Below are 20,288 nucleotides of genomic sequence, written 5' to 3'. Positions count from 1 at the left end.
CCTGCTGAGCTTTTCCAGCAACTTCTGTTTTTGAAACATAGTGCCTCATATACCATTTGCAGCAAAGAGTGGAGAATCTCCTGTTGTGCTGACTACCTCTATAGATGTATGTACATGTGGTACAGCTATCCTTCTGCTCTTAAAGGCAGTCTGTCCTTATAAAGGGAAGCTACAAAGACTTGTAGGAGGCAGCTGCTCACCATTCCTGAAATTATAAACAAAGTAAGTGGAACACAAGGGCAAGGAGAGGGCTTCAGGCTGATAGATAAAGTTCTGGTGGAACAGAACAGAAGCAAAGAAGCCATAGTTATTTAGGGGGCTAGGATAGCCTTAAGGACACACTCAAAGTATTGGGAGCAGGAGATCAGGGCAATCCATAAATGATATCAGGACCTAAGGTTCTTACCGCAGCACCAGAAAAAGGCCAGTGAATGTGTCTTCAACTGATATTGCCTGCCCACCACTTCATAGAGCTTTGACACCACTCAATGAACTTGACAGCAAACTCACCCTGCAGCACTCCCTGGAGCTTGGGCTTATGACCAATATTGAGAGAGTCCACCTCACCATTATACATGTCAATGCTGAGAGTTTCACATCTCCTTATTGTTACCTCCACATGCCTTCAGCTATTCAGTTATGGCAGGTACATCAACAAAACATACAGTGCAATCTGACGACTGATATTTGCCCCTCTCTTGCAGGGCAAGTAGATACAAAAAGAAGCATAGTAGAGGCAATAGAGGGAAAAGGAATGCCCCCATCTCCTGAATCTTATAGAGAACACAGCCATGCCATCCTGTGTCACTGAGAAGGTTGAGGATGAAAATATATTCTGGTACAGCAGTCAGTGAAGGAGATAAATTTATGTTCACAGCAAGAGGATTCGAGCACCATGAGGCCACAAGATATAGAAGCAGAATTAGGCCATTCAGTCCATTGGGTCTGCTCTGCCATTCAGTCATGGCTGATAGGTTTCCCAACTCCATTGTCCTTCCTTCTCCACATAACCTTTGATCCACTTACTAACCAAGAACCTATCTATCTCTGTCTTAAATACACTCAATGACTTGGCCTCCACAGGCCTCTGCAGCAATGAGTTCAACACCTTCTGGCTGAAGAAACTCCTCTTCATCTCAGTTCTAAAGGATCGTCCCTTCACTCTGAGGCTGTGTCCTCAGTTTCTAGTCACTCCTACTAGTGGAAACATCTCTACTTCCACTCCATCCAGGCCTCTCAGCATTCTATAAGTTTCAATAAGATTCATCCTCAGCTGTCACAACTCCATCAGCCTCAACCATTCAATCAACCTCACAAGCCCTTCATCCCTAGGATCATAATTGTAAATCTCCTCTGGAACTCCTCCAAGGCCATCCTTAGATACGATGGTCCAAAACTGTTCACAATATTCCAAATGCAGTCTGACCAGAACCTTATAGAGCCATAGCAGTACATCCCTGCTCTTGTATTCTAGCCCTTTCAAAATGAATGCAGACATTGCCTTTCCTTTCTTAACTGCCAACTGAACCAGTGTGTTAATCTTAAGAGAATTCTGAACTAGGACTCCTAAGTCTCTTTGTGCTTCAGACTTACGAAGCCTTTCCCAGTTAAGAAAATAGACTACACTTCTATTCTTCTGACCAAAGTGCATCACCACACATTTTCCCACATTGTGTTGCTTCTGCCACTTCTTTGCCCACTCTTCTAACCTGTCCAAGTCCTTCTGCAGCCTCCCTGCTTCCCCAACATTATCTGTCCCTTCGCCTATCTTTGTGTCATCTGCAAGCTCAGCAACAATGCCCTCAATTCCTTCATCCAGATCGTTAAGGTATATAACACGATTAGTTCTGGTCCCAACACTCATCCTTGCAGAACTTCAATGGTCACTGGTTGCCATCCTGAAAAAGACACCTTTATCCCTTCTCTGCCTTCTGCCAGAGGGCCATTCTCGATCCATGTCAGTATCTTGTCCCTAATATCATGGGCTCTTATCTTACTTAGCAGCAAATTATGCAGCACCTTGTCAAATGCCTTCTCAAAATCCAAACAGATCATGTCCACTAGCTATCCTTTATCTAACTTGCTCATTACCTCAAAGAATTTCAACAGACTTGTTAGGCATGACCTCCCCTTGACGAAGCTGTGCTGACATTGCCCTATTTTACCACGCACTTCTGCAATCTCATCCGTAATAATGGACTCTGAAATCTTACCAATGACCCAGGTCAAACTAACTGGCTGTCTTCTGCCTCCCTCCTCCCTTTTTAAACAAGGATGTTACATTAAACATTTTCCTATTATCTGGGACCCTCCCTGACTCCGGTGATTCCTGAAAGATACCACCAATGCCTCTCCAATCTCCTCAGCTACATCCAACATAACCCTACAGTGTAGTCCAACCAGTCAGGATCATTTATTTACCTTCAGACCTTTCAGCTTCCACTGCACCTCCCCTTTATTGATAACCACTATACTCACCTCTGCCCCTTTACTCTCTTGAAGTTCTGTTATGCTGCTGTTGTCTCTGACCGTGAAGACTGATGTGAAGTATTGATTCAATTCCTTCATCATTTCTTTGCTCCCCATTACTACTTTTCCAATCTCATTTTCCAGTGGTTCAATGTCCATTGTTGCCTCTCTCTTATCTTTTAAATATCTAAAAAAAGACTCTTGCAATCTCCTTTCATATTACTAGCTAGTTTACCATCCTATTTCATCTTCATTTACCCTTCGTTGCTTTTTAAGTTGCCATCCTCTGTTTTAAAGACTTCCCAATCTTTTTGCTTTCCACTGATATTCATTACATGGTATGCTTTTTTTCCTTTTATGCTGTCTCTAACATCTGTTGTCAGTTGTGGTTACCTCATCTTCCCTTTAGTATGCTTCTACTTCCTTGGGATGAATTTCTGATGTGCCTCATGAATTACCCCCAGAAACTCCTGCCATTGCTGCTCCACTGTCTTCCCTGTTTGGCTCGCCTTCCAAGCAAATCTGGCCAGCTCCTCCCTCATGTCTTTGTAATTACCTTTATACAATTATAATACCATTACATCAAATTCTAGTTTCTCCCACTCTAACTGTAGGGTGAATTCTATCATATTATGGTCACTGCTCCCTAGAGGGTTCCCTCACCTTAAGCTCCCTAATTACACTTCACCAAGTCAAGAGCTGCCTGTTCCCTGTAGGCTCTATCACTGCTCCAAAAATTCATCTCGTAGACATTCCACAAATTCCCTTCTTTGACATCCGCTACCAACCTGATTTTCCCAGTCCAACTGCACATTGACGTCCCCAGTGATTATTGTAATAGTACATTTTTGACATGCCTTTTCTAACTTCTGAATGATTTTCTTTCCCACATCCCAACTATCGCTCGGAGGCCTCCCATCAGGGTCTTTTAACCTCAACTCTAACCACACAGATTCTACACTTCCAACCCTACATCCCATCTTGCTATTGAAGAAACTTCATTTCTTACCAACAAGGCACCCTTAGCCCCTCTGCCCATCTTTTGATAGGACATGTATCCTTGGATTATAGATCATAGAATCCCTACAGTGTGGAAACAGACCCTTCAGCCCAACAAGCCCACACCGCCCCTCAGAGCATCCCACCCAGACCCATCCCCCTATAACCCACCTAATCTACACATCCCTGAACACTACAGGCAATTCAGCATGGCCAATCCACCTAGCCTGCACATCTTTGGACCATGGGAAGAAACCAGAACACCCAGAGGAAACTCATGCAGACACGGGGAGACTGTGCAAACTTCATACAGACAATCACCCGAGGGTGGAAGCAAACCCAGGTCCCTGGCGCTGTGAGGCAGCAGTGCTAACTACTGAGTTTAGTTCCCAGCCCTAGTCCCCTTGCAGCCACATCTCTGCAATATCCACAACATCATACCCGCCAGTTTCAATCCACACTACGAGCCCATTTCACAAACAAAATCAGAAATTGCGAGACAAGTTCTGCAGGTCTGGCAGCATCTGTAGCAAGAAAGCAGAGTTAATGTTTCAGATCCAGTGACCCTTCTTGAGTTCTGAAGAAAGGTCACTGGACCCGAAACATTAGCTCTGCTTTCTCTCCACAGAAGGTGCCAGACCTGCTGAGATTTTCCAGTGATTTCTGATTTTATTTCTGATTTCCAGCATCCACAGTTCTTTGGTTTTACAAACGCATTTACCTTGTTCTATACACTGCATGTATCCCAACCGGAACTCCATCAACAAACACACTGAACTGGACCCAATATACAAACCACTGAAAAACAGAACTAGAAGTAATGCCAACCCCCCCCCCCCGCCCCCCAAGCAAGGGTATATAAACAACAAGTGGGACAGAACACCAACGCTTCACCAGAGGCACACCGATGATGTTACCCAGCAGGGTGATGAAACGTCTGCAACCAAACACACTGGCTCAGTGTACAAGTCTACAACCTCATCCACAACCCAAGCTCAAATCTTCTCAAAAACTTTAAGTACAATACTTTCAGCCCTGTATTGACTGCCCACTTCTCATAGTTGTCCTCTTATCTGAAGTTAGATTCTTGACCATTTCCATACTGTTAGCCTATTACTACTTCTCGAAACATGAATAATCTCTCCTGAGTCCTCCCCCCAGCCTTTAATTTTTCCATAATTTTCCATGCAACTGAACCCACCCGCACACTATTTTGTTTTCAGTCCTATCCACAGCTCTAATTATGCAATTCACCAGGACTCTGGTCCCAGTAAGATCCAAATGGAGCCAAATGGAGCTCCCTCCATCCGTTGTACTGATGCCAATGTCCTATGAACTCAAACCCATTTCTCCAACACCAATCTTTGAGGCATATGTTTAGCTTCTTAATCTTGTTGACCCTATGCTAATTTGCTTGTGGCTCAGGTAATAATGCAGAGATTATAACTATTTTGGTTCTGCTTTCTAATTCAGCCCCAAGCTGCATACATTCCCTCAGCAGAACTTCTCTCTTCTTTCTACATGTATTGTAGACCATGACAGTTGGATTTTTCTCCTCTCACTCCAAGTTCCTCTGCAGCACAGATGAGATATCCTGAACTGAGGCAGGCAACACAACCTGAGGGACTCTTGACCCTGGCCACAGAGAACAGTGTCAATTCCCCTGATTATACTATCCCCAATTAAAACTACATTTCTTTCTTTTCTTGAATGGCTCCCTGTACCAGGGTGCTATGTTCAGTTTGCTCATCCTCCCTACGGGAGCAGGGATGTCTTGCTGCAATTGTACAGGACCTTGGTGAGACCACACCTGTGTGCAATTTTGAGGAAGGATGCTCTAGCTGTGGAAGGAGCTATGAAAGATTTACCAGACTGATTCCTGGGATGGCAGGACTAATTTAGGAAGAGAGACTAGTTTGGTTCATATTGTATTCACTGGAATTTAGAAGAATGGGAGCAATATCTTAGAAACCTCTAAAATGCTATTAGGACTAGACAGGACAGATGCAAGGGAGCGTTTGGTGGGATTCAAACCCATTTACCCTAAAGCCCAGGGGTCTGTGTTACTAGTCCAGTGACAATACTACAACACAACTGCCTCCCCTCATAAGTGTCCTTTAGCTTCAAGTGAGCTTCTGAGGGCTGAAATGGTGTGAGTGATCTAAAAGCAGCTATGATGATGTGGTGGAGCTCAAGGGTGGAAGAAGACAATGTCTATAGACCATGTAAGTTAAACGGTGGTGAACATGGAATCATCCAAAGGCCCAGGGAAGCAAGCAGGGAGTTACAGCCACCAGGTATCTTGTCTTGGAACTATATCACCATTTCCTCACTGCAGCTGGGTCAAAATCCACAAGTTCCTTCCCTAAAATCATCATGTGTGTGACCCTACACCAAAAGACTGCAGTGGCTCCTGAAGGAAGCTCACCACGTCCTTCTCCAGGGAAATTAGGCATGGGCAGTAAATGTTGGCTCAGCCAGCGATATCCAAATCCCATGAATGAATATGAAAAGATAAGAACTCTGATCTCTGCTTCAGGAATTGGTGCGTCTAGTTTCCCAGGGAAAGGCAGGAGACTGGGAGCTGCATTGCAATGAGGCAAGGTTAGCTGGTAATGAGATGCAAATGCATGGAAATAAAGTAGTCACTAATCATTAGTGAGATTCAGAACATGCAGTTTAAACCCTAAGGGAAATCTTGGAATCCTTTTTTCTTGATGCTGAGAATTTGATTTTTCCATTATCGCTGTACTTTTTTTCCCTCTTTCACCATTGTCCATACCACACAAGACAGCAGAAAATTTCACCCAAAGTGTCAGCCATTAGATATATCCTGAGTATTCAGTCAGCTGCCTGATGCCTTGCAATTCTCTATTTTTAGTTTAGAGGCCAAACAGTGAAGCAAGACAGATATAGAGATGGGCTAACGGAAAACAAGGCAGAGAGAGATAGCAAAAGAGAGAGAGGGAGATATAAATATTCAAATACAAACAGACACAAATAATAGAAACAAAAAGCTGAAGGGACAATTATATTTAGATTTCCTTAATCTGTGTATCTAGGGAGCAAAACCAAAGCACAATTTTAAAAAGGACTATGAAAACTGTCATGGGGTCAGTGACTTGCAATTATTCTACATATGGAAATAATACATTTGTCACTAAAATAAATAACCAGTCATCCAAGGCTTCCCACACCAGCATTTCAATTGTTAACTAAATTCAGGAATGAACATAGAACATAAAACATTACAGCGCAGTACAGGCCCTTCGGCCCTCGATGTTGCGCCGACCTGTGAAACCAACCTGAAGCCCATCTAACCTAAGCTATTCCATTATCATCCATATGTTTATCCAATGACCATTTAAATGCCCTTAAAGTTGGCGCGTCTACTATTTTTGCAGGCAGGGCATTCCACGCCCTTACTACTCTCTGAGTAAAAAACCTACCTCTGACATCTGTCCTATATCTATCACCCCTCAATTTAAAGCTATGTCCCCTCGTGCTAGCCATCACCATCCGAGGAAAAAGGCTCCCACTGTCCACCCTATCTAATCCTCTGATCATCTTGTATGTCTCTATCAAGTCACCTCTTAACCTTCTTCTCTCCAACGAAAACAGCCTCAAGACTCTCAGCCTTTCCTCATAAGACCTTCCCTCCATACCAGGCAACATCCTGGTAAATCTCCTCTGCACCTTTCCAATGCTTCCACATCCTTCCTATAATGCGGTGACCAGAACTGTACGCAATACTCCAAGTGCGGCCGCACCAGAGTTTTGTACAGCTGCGACATGACCTCATGGCTCTGAAACTCAATCCCTCTACCAATAAAACCAACATACTGTACGCCTTCTTAACAACGCTATCAACCTGGGTGGCAACTTTCAGTGATCTATGCACATGGACACCGAGATCTTTCTGCTCATCCACACTACCAAGAATCTTACCATTAGCCCAGTACTCTGTATTCCTGTTACTCCTTCCAAAGTGAATCACCTCACACTTTTCCGCATTAAACTCCATATGCCACCTCTCAGCCCAGGTCTGCAGCTTATCTATGTCCCTCTGTAACCTGCAACATCCTTCGCACTATCCACAACTCCACCAACTTTGGTGTCATCTGCAAATTTACTAACCCATCCTTCTACGCCCTCATCCAGGTCATTTATAAAAATGACAAACAGCAGTGGCCCCAAAACAGATCCTTGAGGTACACCACTAGTAACTGAACTCCAGGATGAACATTTCCCATCAACCACCACCCTCTGTCTTCTTACAGCTAGCCAATTTCTGATCCAAACCGCTAAATCACCCTCAATCCCATGCCTCCGTATTTTCTGCAATAGCCTACCATGGGGAACCTTATCAAACGCTTTACTGAAATCCATATACACCACATCAACCGCTTTACCCTCATCCACTGTATCTGGATGTTCATTTCAAGAGTTTGGTTTTTTTTCCCCCCTTTATTCATTAAGGGGATGAGGGTGTCGCTGGCTAGGCAGCACTTATTACTCATTCCTAATTGCCCAGAGGGCAGTTCGAAGTCAGAGTCAATAACATTGCTGTGAGTCTGGAGTGACATGTAGGCCAGACCAGGTAAGTATGGCAGTTTCCTTCCCTAAAGGGCATTAGTGAACCAGATGGATTTTTCCGACATTGACTCACAGTCATTAGATTCTTAATTCCACATATTTACTGAATTCAAATTTCACCATGTGCCATAGAGGGACTGGAACCCAGGTCCCCAGAACATTATCTGGGTCTGTGGATTAACAGTCTAGCGATAATACCACTAGGCCATCACCTACCCTTGACTACTCTATGTATAACATATATCCTGAGCAACAGAAACTTTTACTAGCTTAAAGATATTGCTTTAATGCCAAGACTGTAAGATAAAATTAGGGCAAGGAATTGAAATTGTATTGGTATAGCTGCCAGTTGTCAAATACAGTTTTCCTTTCAGTGGTATTTTAGTAACGTCAATGCCAATAGTTGAACAGAAGTTGTATTTAATTGTACACAAATAATGAGTATCAACTGGACATTCATTTGTGCACCTAAAAATAGGCACAGGCCCAAAGTTGTATCTTTTGGGTTAGGAGATATCTATTTGTAATGTGCATCTCAAAATAAATTTGAATAAAAATGTGTGATGATTGGCTCCAGATCTCTGCTTCAACACCTGGATTTCTGGAACAGAACTTATTACAGCTAAAGGAGACATCAGTCTCATTAACACTGGGACAAAACCACTTAAAAGTAAACTTCTTTTATGTTAACTTGATTTAAATGTTTTGATAACAATACAATTAATGGTACCCTTTCCTTATTTGTTAAAATTCACAATATGGGCATACCAGACAGCAAAGAAAATGTACAGGCACATCTTACAGGAACTGGTGTCGTGGCAGCAAAAGCAGTTAATTAGACATCAATTTTACTCGCAAATTACACCTACATGTATCCAAGTTTACACTTTAAGTAATGTGTCACTGAAGTTGGGTTTGTTTTATACTGGCAGACAGACTTTCATTTACAAGGCACTCCTCACAAACTCCTAACATCCTGAAGCACTTTACAACCAACTAAATACTTTTGGCATCCTATCACGGTCACAAAAGTAGGAATTCTACCTGTCAATTTGCGCAACCTGCACAAAGGAGGTCGCTTGTTACAAGAGTTGATTGAGGAATAAATATCGATCAAGATACTGGGAAGAACATCCCTGCTTTTGTTCAAGTACAGGATCTAGGAATCTTGCAGTGAGTAACTCACTTCTTGAATCCCCAAAGCCTGTCCGTCATCTACAAGGTTCAAGTCAGGAGTGTGATGGAATACTCCCCACTTGGCTGGATGGATGCAGCTCCAACAGTACTCAAGAAGCTTGACACCATCCAGGACAGAGCAAAACATTTTGATTGGAACCATAACCACAAGCATCCGCTTCCTCCACTATTGATGGTCTATCAGCAGATGTACCAGCTACAAAATGCACTGCAGAAATTCACCAAAGCTCCTCAGACAGTACCTTCCAAACCACTACCATCAAGAAGAACAAGGACAGCAGATACATAGAAACACCACTTGCTAGATGTTCCTCTCCAAGCCACATACAACCTTGACTTGGAAATACATTGCCGTTCCTTCAGTGTTGCTGGGTCAAAATCCTGAAAATTCCTCTCTAACAGCATTGTGGGTCAACCCACACCAAATGAACTGTGGCAGTTCAAAAAAACAGCTCACTACCAACTCCTGAACAATATTTAGAGATGGGCAATTATTGTTGGCTGAGCCAGCAGCAACCATTTACCATGAGTGAATAAAACAAACAATTACATCCACCTAAAAGAGCAAATAGGACCTTGCTTTAACTCCTCAACCAAAAGAATGCACCTCTGTAGGGCAGCTCTCCTTCAACATTGTGCTAAATTGTTAATGTTAATGATGTGTTCAAGTCTCTGTTGGGGAAATGAACCCAAACTTCTAATGAGTGGTAACACTGAGCCACACCTGACGGCTACATCCTCATTTAGAAGGGCAACTGTGAATCAAGTGCATGATGCTGCATGTCTATGTGTCATTGCAATCCATGCAAACTAGTTTCAACTTATGTAGTTCAGCATGGTGTCATACAGTCATAGAGATATACAGCATGGAAACAGACCCTTCGGTCCAACTCGCCCATGCCATCCGGATATCCTAGTCCCATTTGCCAGAATTTGGCCCATATTCCTCTAAACCCTTCCTATTCATATATCCATACAGATGCCTTTTAAATGTTGTAATCGTACCAGCCACCACCACTTCCTCTGGCAGCTCATTCCACGTGCACATCACTCTCTGTGTGAAAAAGTTGCCTCTTAAGTCTCTTTTATATCTTTCCCTTCTCACCTTAAATCTATGCCCTCTAGTTTTGGACTCCCGAACCCTAGGGAAAAGACCTTGCCCCTGCTTACTTTATCCATGTCCCTCATCATTTTATAAACCTCTATAAAGGTCACCCCTCAACCTCTGATGCTCCAGGGAAAATAGTCCCAGCCTATTCAGCCTCTCCCGAAAGCTCAAACCCTCCAACCCTGGCAACATCCTCATAAATCTTTTCTGAACCCTTTCTAGTTTCACAACATCCTTCCTATAGGAGGGAGACCAGAATAATAATTGAGGACTATTATGGCACAATGGTAATGTCCCCACCTTTGAGTGTGGAGGCCTGGGTTCAAGTCCCACCAGTGGTGTGTCTCTGAATTCATTGATTAGAAAATATAATTTATGATAATATAGGAAAAGTGGGTGAGATTAAAAGGCACTGAAATAAATCCTATATTTCCCACCTATAGATTTCTATTGGTGACACCGCTGATTGAGACACCTTCTTGGAAAACAGCCTGAAATTCAAATTTCAGTGGGCATATAAACTGGGCTCCTAGAGAATAGGAGGGCGGAACCTGATCATTCTCAGTTCAAAGTCTGCGGTTGCTGTAAAAACTGCAACTCAGATCAAGTCTTCAAAGTACCACAGTGTGCATACATTTTAATTCTGTTAGGGGCCCGCAGTCAGGGTTCACAGGAGGGAGCTGGAACATGCTTGGAAGTACTGTAAAGTGGAGACTAATCAAATTCCCATTTATACAGCTTTGCCTCATGAAAGTCCCAAAATAAACCAAGTCCCAAAGCTGGGCATACCCCATTCTAAATTTAGAACTTGTGGACTTTACTCTGGACTAGCAGCTTCCACGAACAACAACAACTTGCATTTATATAGCCTCTTCAGAATACTAAACCATCCCAAGGTGCTTCACAGGGGCATTATTGTACCAATTTTGACAAACTCAGCCACTGAAAGAGATCTTATAATATGTGATATAAAAGTTTGGTTCAACAGGCAGATTTTCCAGAGTGTCCTCAAGTAGATGGATGTGCAGAGGTTTAGGGAGGGAATCCCAGCTAGCTGAAAATGTCAATGGTGAAGGAAAGAAAATCAGAGATAATGAAGAAGATATAATCAGATGAGTGTCAAAAAGTCATCAGTTTGAGAGGTTGGAAGAAACCAATGAGGCAGAAAGAGTGGTAAAGAGTTTAAAAATGGTGAGGGGATTTTAAAATCAACATTCTACTTCACTGACAGGGCACAGGGCGATGGGAGAAGAGGGACTTCGTATGAATTTAGATACAAACAGAGTTTTGGATAAGTCTACAGAAGACAAAAGGTACAGGCTGACCAGCCAGGAGAGCGTAGTCAAGGTTACTGGCGGGCATCGTTAAGGGTTTCAGTAGTAGATGGGCTGAAGCTAAATGGACACTATTCCTGAAGTGAAAATAGTCTTGGCGATGAAGAAACTACAGCGTGAGAAGAACAGCTCATTGTTAAACAGGATACTCAGTCAGTTGAGATTCAGTGAGAGAGAAATGAAAATAAGTTGAAAGAGACTGGGCCCAGCTCCTGCTAGCCTGTACAATACCACTTTTCTGCCCCCACCAAAAAATGAATACACTTTCAATCTTAACAAAAATTAGAGAGTTTGTTGTTTAAAATACAATTTTGGTACTGAACTACAGTGGTTCTCAAAGGGTTAATGCATGAATGCACCTAACGCACAACACAGAACAAATAATCTCCAAGCGTCAGCAAAATTAACCTTAAACACCAACAAATGCCATAAATACCAAGCATAATTTCTCCTTACCCCCTCCTTGAATTGAGAGTAAAGCATCCAAAAGATAAATTTGCCTTAATACTTTCTAGTTCAGTAAGAAAGTTGACTCCTTTGTTATGTAAGCAGTTGTTCTGGATGGGGGAGGGGCACTCATCTGAAAGGAAAACGATGATATTTTGGGAAATAATTAGATACTGTTGTACAGTACATGCTTGTAGTGTCAGACAGTTAGAAACAGCAGTGCAATACCACATATATGACTCTTATTTTATTTAAAAGACTGCATTCAGGCAATCTGAGGCCAGCTAAATAGCTTTCAGCCATGATAGCATTAATGCACGTCACAGCCCTGGTTACATTGCACACCACAGCTTCGGTAGCCCTGCCTGCCAGCCCTCATGAAGATACATCTTGAAACAGAATCATTTGTTCACAGAAGCATGGTCAAAGAATCTCATGAGAAAGCACAGCGGGATGAAAATGCCACAAACCACCGACAGCTGCTTCAGTTTCACTTTCAGTCAAACATTGTCACATTTAAAAGCAGACAAAGAAACGGTAGGTGATCTACAGAGCACACATCATACATCAGATCTAATCTTTTTTAAAACATTCCCAAAAACATTCATAAAGTTGGATTTGCGACATTTACCAGTAGGCAAAACTGCTGAACAGCATAGTATCATGGCTTGTAATCAGTTTAAAATAAAGAACTGATATTCCAAGTTAAACGCCATGTTTTATATGGGATTGCCTAACATGTCTGGCAGGGAAATTGATGACATTTAATGGGATGTCCATTTCTCCCCACCCACCTTCCTCCATTTTATTTTCAGCTGCTCTGTTAAACCATTAAGGCCCCTGTTAAAGGTGTACAAGTTTCCACTCTTTTCAAAGTTTCACAGGAGATTTCCTGACCCACCTAGCCAATATTCATCCTTCATGTGAACAGCTGCAAGACAATTAAGTTTGCTAACCATCTCATTCCTGTCTTTAGAACTCCGCAGTAAACAAAATGAATGTTGCATGATGATATATTAATCAGTATTAAAACAAAATTTAACATAAGAATTCTGCTACATCCCCAACAATAAATTCTAGTGTTTGGCCCTGACAGCAGAAACGTGGAGGTTTGGCCTGCAACATTTGGAGTCTAACCATTGAAGTTACGAGTATGGCTATTTCATAAAATTGCAAAAACAAAATTCCCAATAGGCTCCAACATCAGAGCTTGTTATTTTTCTGGTCACTGTTACAAAGAGCTTTGCTGACATTTAACATTAAATAATTTTTCAGGCATTTTAAATACTGAAGAGGGAAATTGGTTAAGACTGCTCCAAAACAATGGCAAGTGCCTAAAACTGTAATTAGTAGAAAGTGTACAATTTGATCACTCTGTATTTTAAAATAATGTAATCCTGCTAGAACACACATTTGCACAATATTCCAACCAGATCATTGATGCTTCGTGCTTGCCACTGGCTATAGTGTGGAATACAATCATTACTAACTTCATAAATCACACTTCTCCCATCCAATATGATCTACAGGTTTGGTTTATGGGCATGTATGAAATTAAAATTTTTGGCAAACAAAATTCAAGGGTACATGTTAGTTTGGGAAGAGACAGCCCTACTGAGTAGTAATGTTCCCCTATTGAAAATGGAAAAAAAATAATCTGGATCTTATACATACTGCACTATACATTACCACAATAAACAGTCTCAGGTACAGAGTAGCTCTGCATCCAGTTGAAACCTCAAGCTTAAGCTCCTAATCTTGATGAATTCATTTGTACATGTCTGTAATCCACCCATGCCTGTTATTCTATGCACTGTTGGATGCAATTAAAGAGATTTTAATAACTGTAAAGAACCAACTAAAGGAAGACCAAAAGATCACAGCTGGAACTACAAAAAGAAGATGAAATCAGCATTGTTGAAAAGGTTAATATCTTTTCTATCGATTTCCTTTAGCAATTTTGTTTCTTCCATTTATGACAGTTATTAATTTATAAATGTCTTAACTATTTATTTTAATTTAGACCCAAAAAGGATTGAAATTTTCTGAGTTAATTTGCAGTGTGATAAAATATGTGGAAAATATATTGCTATCATATTTGGATTATTTCAAAGGGTTAGGCCAACAGGTATAAGTTATTGCCATGGGGGATTTTCTTTTTTAAATAGTCAGAATGTCATTCTGGAACAGTGACCGAAATGTACCTGTTCCAAGAAGATATGTGACTGCCACTAAGGACTTGGTGAACCCCTGGAGTGTTAATAGACTAGGAAGTTTATAGCTGAGGATGGGTTCTGAGGAAGGTTAACTCTGATCTTTTTTCTTCACAGATGCTGCCAGACCCACTGAGCTTTTCCAGCAACTTCTGTTTTTGTTCCTGATTTACAGCATCTGCAGTTCTTTTTTAGTTTTTAACTAGGATGTTTATAGCATCAGGTTGAGCATAGTGATATTAAATCATTAGTTTTATTTTCATTTCAGTTTAGAAAAATCAGAGGTTTACTTGAAATGAATTAAGAGTTGAGCTCAGGAAGAAATTTTAGTTTCTCTCTTGGCACAGTTCAACTGAAAATAAGGACAATTTCAGCATAGGGTTTTTAATTCATATCTATTCAGTTCAGAGTAACCATTATTTGCAACAGTTCTTGATTTTTCTTTTTTCTAGTTTATGAAATTTTTAAGTCAGGAGAATTTGGGATAGAAATCTTAAGGTTGTTAGATTTGGAAAAAGTTTAAGCCATCAGACTTATGAAAGATTCATGCCTCAGACTTAGAGATAATAAAATGATCTTGGAAGTTCATGTAAAAGAATCTGAAAGCTGTCAGTTAAATAGACACTTAAAGATTTGAGATAGGGATGTAATTTCTCTGGACTTGATTCTCTGTAACTAATAACACTGGGAAACAGGTTGAAATGTTGTTTTGTTCTTCATGTTACAATCTCTTTAAACCAGCTTCTAAATCTATATAGCCATGTTTCTGTTCTCTCATGTAATAAACTTACGTTGTGTTGTTAAAGAACACCTGCAGTCTCATATGAATATGTTTCAGTGACTAATCAACACATTAACTAACAAACAAGATGAAACACATGTTCTATTAAGCCAGGTTTCATTCTGGGATCTAACTTGGCCAATAACACACTCAGCTGGGATCACAACAACAGTTTCTGGACTTTCACCTAAAGGCAAATTTCCAAATTATAAGACCATTACACCATAAGAAACAGGAAAAGGAGTAGGCCATTCAGCCCTTCAAGACTCTCTGCCATTCAATAGGATTATGGCTGATCCGACATTCCTCATATCCACTTTCATGTCTTTTCCCCTTTACCCTTGATTTCACTGCTGATCAAGAATCTATCTCAACCTTCAATATTCACAAAAACTCTGCCATTTCTCTTCCCCTGAGGTCTCTGTGGCAAGGCATTCCAAAGACTCTCAACCCACAGAGAAGAAATTCCTCTTCATCTCAGTCTTAAATTGGTGCCCTTATATTCTGACACTACGCCTTCTGATTCTCAACTCCCCCATGAGGGGAAATATCTTCTCAGCATTTACCCTGTCAAGCCTCTTAAGAATCTGATATGTTTCAATGAGATCACCACTTATTCATTTAACCTCCAGTGAGTAGAATCCCAACCTGTTTAGCTTTTGCTCATAAGACAATCCCTCCATACCAGGGATCATCCTACTGAACATTCTCTGAACTGCCTGCAATGAAATGAGGGAATCAAAATTGCTCACAGACTCAAAATGTGGTCTCACCAGCAACTTGTACAGTTGTAGTGAGATTTCCCTATTCTTAAATGCCAAGCCCCTTGAAATACGGGCCAAAATCCATTAACCTTCCTGATTACCTGCTGCACCTGTGTGCTAGCTTTGTGTTTTATGCACAAGTGCTCCCCCATGTTGCAATTTTCTGCAGCTTTTCCATATTTAAAATGCAAGGCAGTGGCATCTTCTGAAAAAGAATCACTTGCCTCTAATAGTGACCACATTATGGAATATGCAAAGCTTACATATTCAGTAGGCCAACCATATCTGACTCAGTTTAACTAAATTAGTACATCTTAGAATATGTATAAAATTATGAGGGCCTTGGTACAGTTGACAGGAGGAGATGTGTCCACATGATGGAGGGATCAATGGCCAAGGGCATACATTTACGGTAAGGTCAGGAGGTTTTGGGGAGATGAGAAGGAAAACCTTTTCACCCAAATGGTGGTGGGAATCCGGAACTCACTTCCTGTAAGGGTGGTAGAGGCAGAAACCATTATAACATTTAGGAAGTATTTAAATGTGCACTTGCATTTCCAAGGCATACAAGGCTATGGGCCAAGTCCTGGAATACGCGATTAGAATATTTTGGTGGTTGTTTTGACCAGTGTATACACGATGGCCAAAGGACCCTTTCCTGTGCTGCAGAACTCTATGACTTAGCGAGGGGAGACTAGGGACAAGAATAAAAGGAACTGGTTTCCATTCTTTATTGCTACTAGAACCATATGGTGATATCTGCTGGACTGGCATGTTTTGATCACCAGGTAAGAAAGAATTTAGGCCTATGTTGCCTTCCACGGGTAACTGCCCACTGACAGGCAGCATTAGGACTCTTACACGAAGAATGGACACTTACTGGTTTGGCATATACATGAAGAATGTGGAGATTCTGCAAGTTGAACCACATCTGTAGAATTGTAATCAAGCAAGACTTGGTACCTTCGGGAGGAGGAAAATAGACAAAGAAACACGTAAGTCCACTTTATTATCATATTAAACTACCAAATACAAATTCCGAGTTGTAGCTACATAGAAAATGAGGTTTAAAGCCCACTGGCTGGGTTCTAGCTTTGTGTAATAAACACATACGGACACACGCATCAATTTCCTTCTGCTGCATACTTTCCAAAAATAAACTATTCTTATGCAATATTCTCAGAGGAGTGATTGTATAACCCAAGGGCAAGTGTAGAGCAATAGTATTTTTTATTAAAGCAAGTATTATTGAGGAAAGAAGAATCTTAAGCAAATATTCTCCTTTAAACTTAAACACATTCAAGTTGTGATGTGCTTCCATTTGGCTGGTGACTTCAGTTTTCACTACAGTCCACAGGCACAAAAGGTATTAGCTGCCACAGTTAGAAAGAACACATATGGGTCTGGATTTTAGGAACACCCCCACCATCCTTGATGTTTTCAGTCGGGATGGGGTGGAGTTCACACTTACCACCTACGCACCGATCCCGAGCTCCCTCCATGATATAGTAGGTAGGTGGACTTTGAAGTCAACGGTCTGCCTGTAAATGGAGTGGGATAATAGACTTCCCAAGCCACAATACTGTCATCACGAGTCAGCATTGAGTTTTTTGAAGTTGGTTTTATAAAGGTCAGGGAGGGAAGATGGATCATTCGAGGAATGCCACACGCATATCAGGGGGACCTGTACTTCCACCATGTTGTCGCCCAACAATTTGTTCCTTCTTGTTTGCCTTCCAAATACCTGGGCCCTCGACACCTCTCTTCCTGGGCTCTCAGATTCCTCCTGATCTAAATGCCCAGGACATACCTGGTTCAGACAGACATTGCTCCTCATCCCGCTCCTCCTTACAACTCCAGCAGCAGCCACTGCTGTGCTGTGTTACTGCAGGCCTTGCTAGACCTGCCATCCAATTTAGTTGACCAGCAGCTCTCAAGGGCAGGATATCCACCGGGCGCATGTAACACTTTTAACTAGCTGGGTCCACCCACAGTGCATTATGGCTGTACGACTAGCATCTTTCTTGTGTGTTCGCTGCCCGTTGACTCCCCTTTCAGGGGCTGGTGGAGAAATCTGACACCCCCTGGAAATTACAGACCATGGTTTATGTTGCATCCAAAGAAACTACGATCCACATTTCCAAAAAGGAAAATTTAAGTTTCCTGATGCAGCAACCAAGTTAAAGAAAAGATAGAATACTTGCGTTTACATAGTGCCTTCTATCTCAGAATCACAGAAATCCTTACAGTGCAGAGAGTAACCATTCGGCCCATTGTGTCTGCATCAGCTCTCTAACCATTTTAACTTGGTGTCATTTGCCCATAACCCTAAATATTGAGCTATTTAAATCATTATCAAATGCCATCAAATGCCTCAGCTAAACTTGTCTCCAGCAGAATTCCAGGCATTGTATTCCAAACTCTAACTAATCACCATATGAAGAACAAAAACAAAGTTGCTGAAGAAGCTCAGCAGGTCTGGCAGCATCTGTGAAGGAAAAAGAACAAAGTTAACGTTTTGGGTCCAGTGACCCTTCCTCAGAACCCAAACCGGACCCGAAGCGTTAACACTGTTTTTCCCTTCACAGATGCTGCCAGACCTGCTGAGCTTTTCCAGCAACTTCTGTTTTTGTTCCTGATTTACAGCATCCGCAGTTCTTTCGGTTTTTATTCACCATATGAAGAAGTTTGTTTGTTCACATTGCATTTGCTTCTTTTGCAAAACACTTCCAAACTGTGCATGTAGTCTTGGCTCATTTAAAAGTGGGAACAATTCCTCTCCATGCACTCCGTCCAGATTCCTCATGGTTTCCAAAACTTCCAACAACTCTTCTCCAGGTCTTCTCCTCCCCAAGGCAAACAGTTCCGGAGTCAGAGTTTTCCAGCATGGAAACAGACCCTTCAGTCCAATTTGACCATGTCAAACAGGCTTCCCAAACCAAACTAGCCCCATTTTCCTGCATTTGGCCCATATCCCTCTAAACCTTTCCTATCCATGTACCTGTTCAAATGTCCTCTAAATGTTGTAACTGTACCCGCATCTATCACTTCCTCTGGCAATTCTCTGTGTGAAAAAGTTGCCCCTCAGGTCCTTTTTAAATCTTTCTCCTCTCACCTTAAAATTATGCCCTCTAGTTTTGAACTCCCCCACCCTAGGGAAAAGCCCTTGGTTATTCACCTTATCCATGACCCTCATGATTTTATAAACCTTTATAAGGTCACCCCTCAACCTCCTACACTTCAGGGAAAAATAGCCCAGCCTATCCAGCCTCTCTTATAACTCAAACCCTCCAGTCCCTGTAACATCTTGGTAAATCTTTCTGCTGCCTTAGTGTCTCATCCCTGGAGTCATTCTCATAAAACTCTTCTGCATGTTCTCCAATGGATTCGCATTCTTTTTATAGTATGCTACTCAGAATTCTACTCAATACTCCAACTGGAGTCTCACTGATTACTTATATAAGTTCATTATAACCTTCCTGCTCTTGTATTCTATACTCCTGTTTACAGATAAAGTCAGAAGTCACACAACACTGGGTCTATCAGTGATGAAGGGGCCACACTCCAAAAGCTTGTGTAATTCAAATAAACCTGTTGGACTATAACCTGGTGTCGTGTGACGTCTGACTTTGTCCACCCCAGTCCAACAGCGGCACCTCCACATCATGGCTATTTATGGATCCTAGCAATACTGTATACCTTATTTACAGCTCTCTACATTTTCTGCCTCACATTATGATTAATGTACATAAACACCCAGGTCTCTCTGCTCCTGCACACTCATTAGAATAGTACACTGTGTTTTATACTGTCGCTCCATTTTCTTTGTACCAAAATGCATCATCTCACAATTCACCCACACGGAACTTCATCTGCCACCATTCCACATGTTCCTCCTCGCAATTTAAAATGCTCCTAAATTTTGTGTTGTCTGCAAATGTTGAAATTGTTCCCTACGCACCAGGACCTAGGTTATACATGTATAGGAAAAGTAAGGATCCCAACTTTGACCACTGGGAAACGCCACTACAAACCTTCTTTCAGCCTCAAAAATACCCATTATCCATTATTCTTTACTTCCTAGCCCTGAGCCATTTTCTGTATCCAATCTCATTACTATCCCTTTTATTCCATGACCTATAACTTTCTTCACAAGTCTGCTGGTGGCACTGCATCAAACACCTTCTGGAAGTCCATGTATACCCCATCCACAGCTTTCCCTTCATTAACCTCTTCCAAAACTCCAACAAGTTAGTTAGACACCATTTTCCCTTTTTTCAAATTTCCAGGTCATGTGTCTTGTGTCAATGGTTCTATAACTCAGAGCCTGTGTGCTGACCCTTTGAGCATGCCAGGGCTTTGCCCTAGGACTTATGAACC

General features: G+C 41.7%; 1 protein-coding gene across 5 annotated transcripts in view; it reads right to left on the bottom strand.

Moving 5' to 3' along the window:
* The window catches only part of znf532 (zinc finger protein 532), a 183,503-nt gene that overhangs the window by 144,026 nt on the left and 19,189 nt on the right, over positions 1 to 20,288 (bottom strand). For 3 of the 5 annotated variants that reach the window (XM_048597257.1, XM_048597288.1, XM_048597293.1), the window contains exons 2-3: positions 16,789 to 16,871; positions 12,160 to 12,283 (exon numbers count right to left, since the gene is read on the bottom strand). The exons of 1 other annotated variant lie outside the window; for it this stretch is intronic. The gene's annotated coding sequence lies outside the window, so the exon portion shown is untranslated. The remainder of the gene's footprint in view (positions 1 to 12,159; positions 12,284 to 16,788; positions 16,872 to 20,288) is intronic. One more of the 5 variants, XM_048597270.1, reaches the window with a different exon arrangement.

The sequence above is a fragment of the Rhincodon typus genome, chromosome 1, assembly GCF_021869965.1.
Source record: "Rhincodon typus isolate 14 chromosome 1, sRhiTyp1.1, whole genome shotgun sequence".
Taxonomy (NCBI): domain Eukaryota; kingdom Metazoa; phylum Chordata; class Chondrichthyes; order Orectolobiformes; family Rhincodontidae; genus Rhincodon; species Rhincodon typus.
Note: the sequence above shows the minus strand (reverse complement) of the source record. Positions and strands in the feature narration are given on the sequence as shown.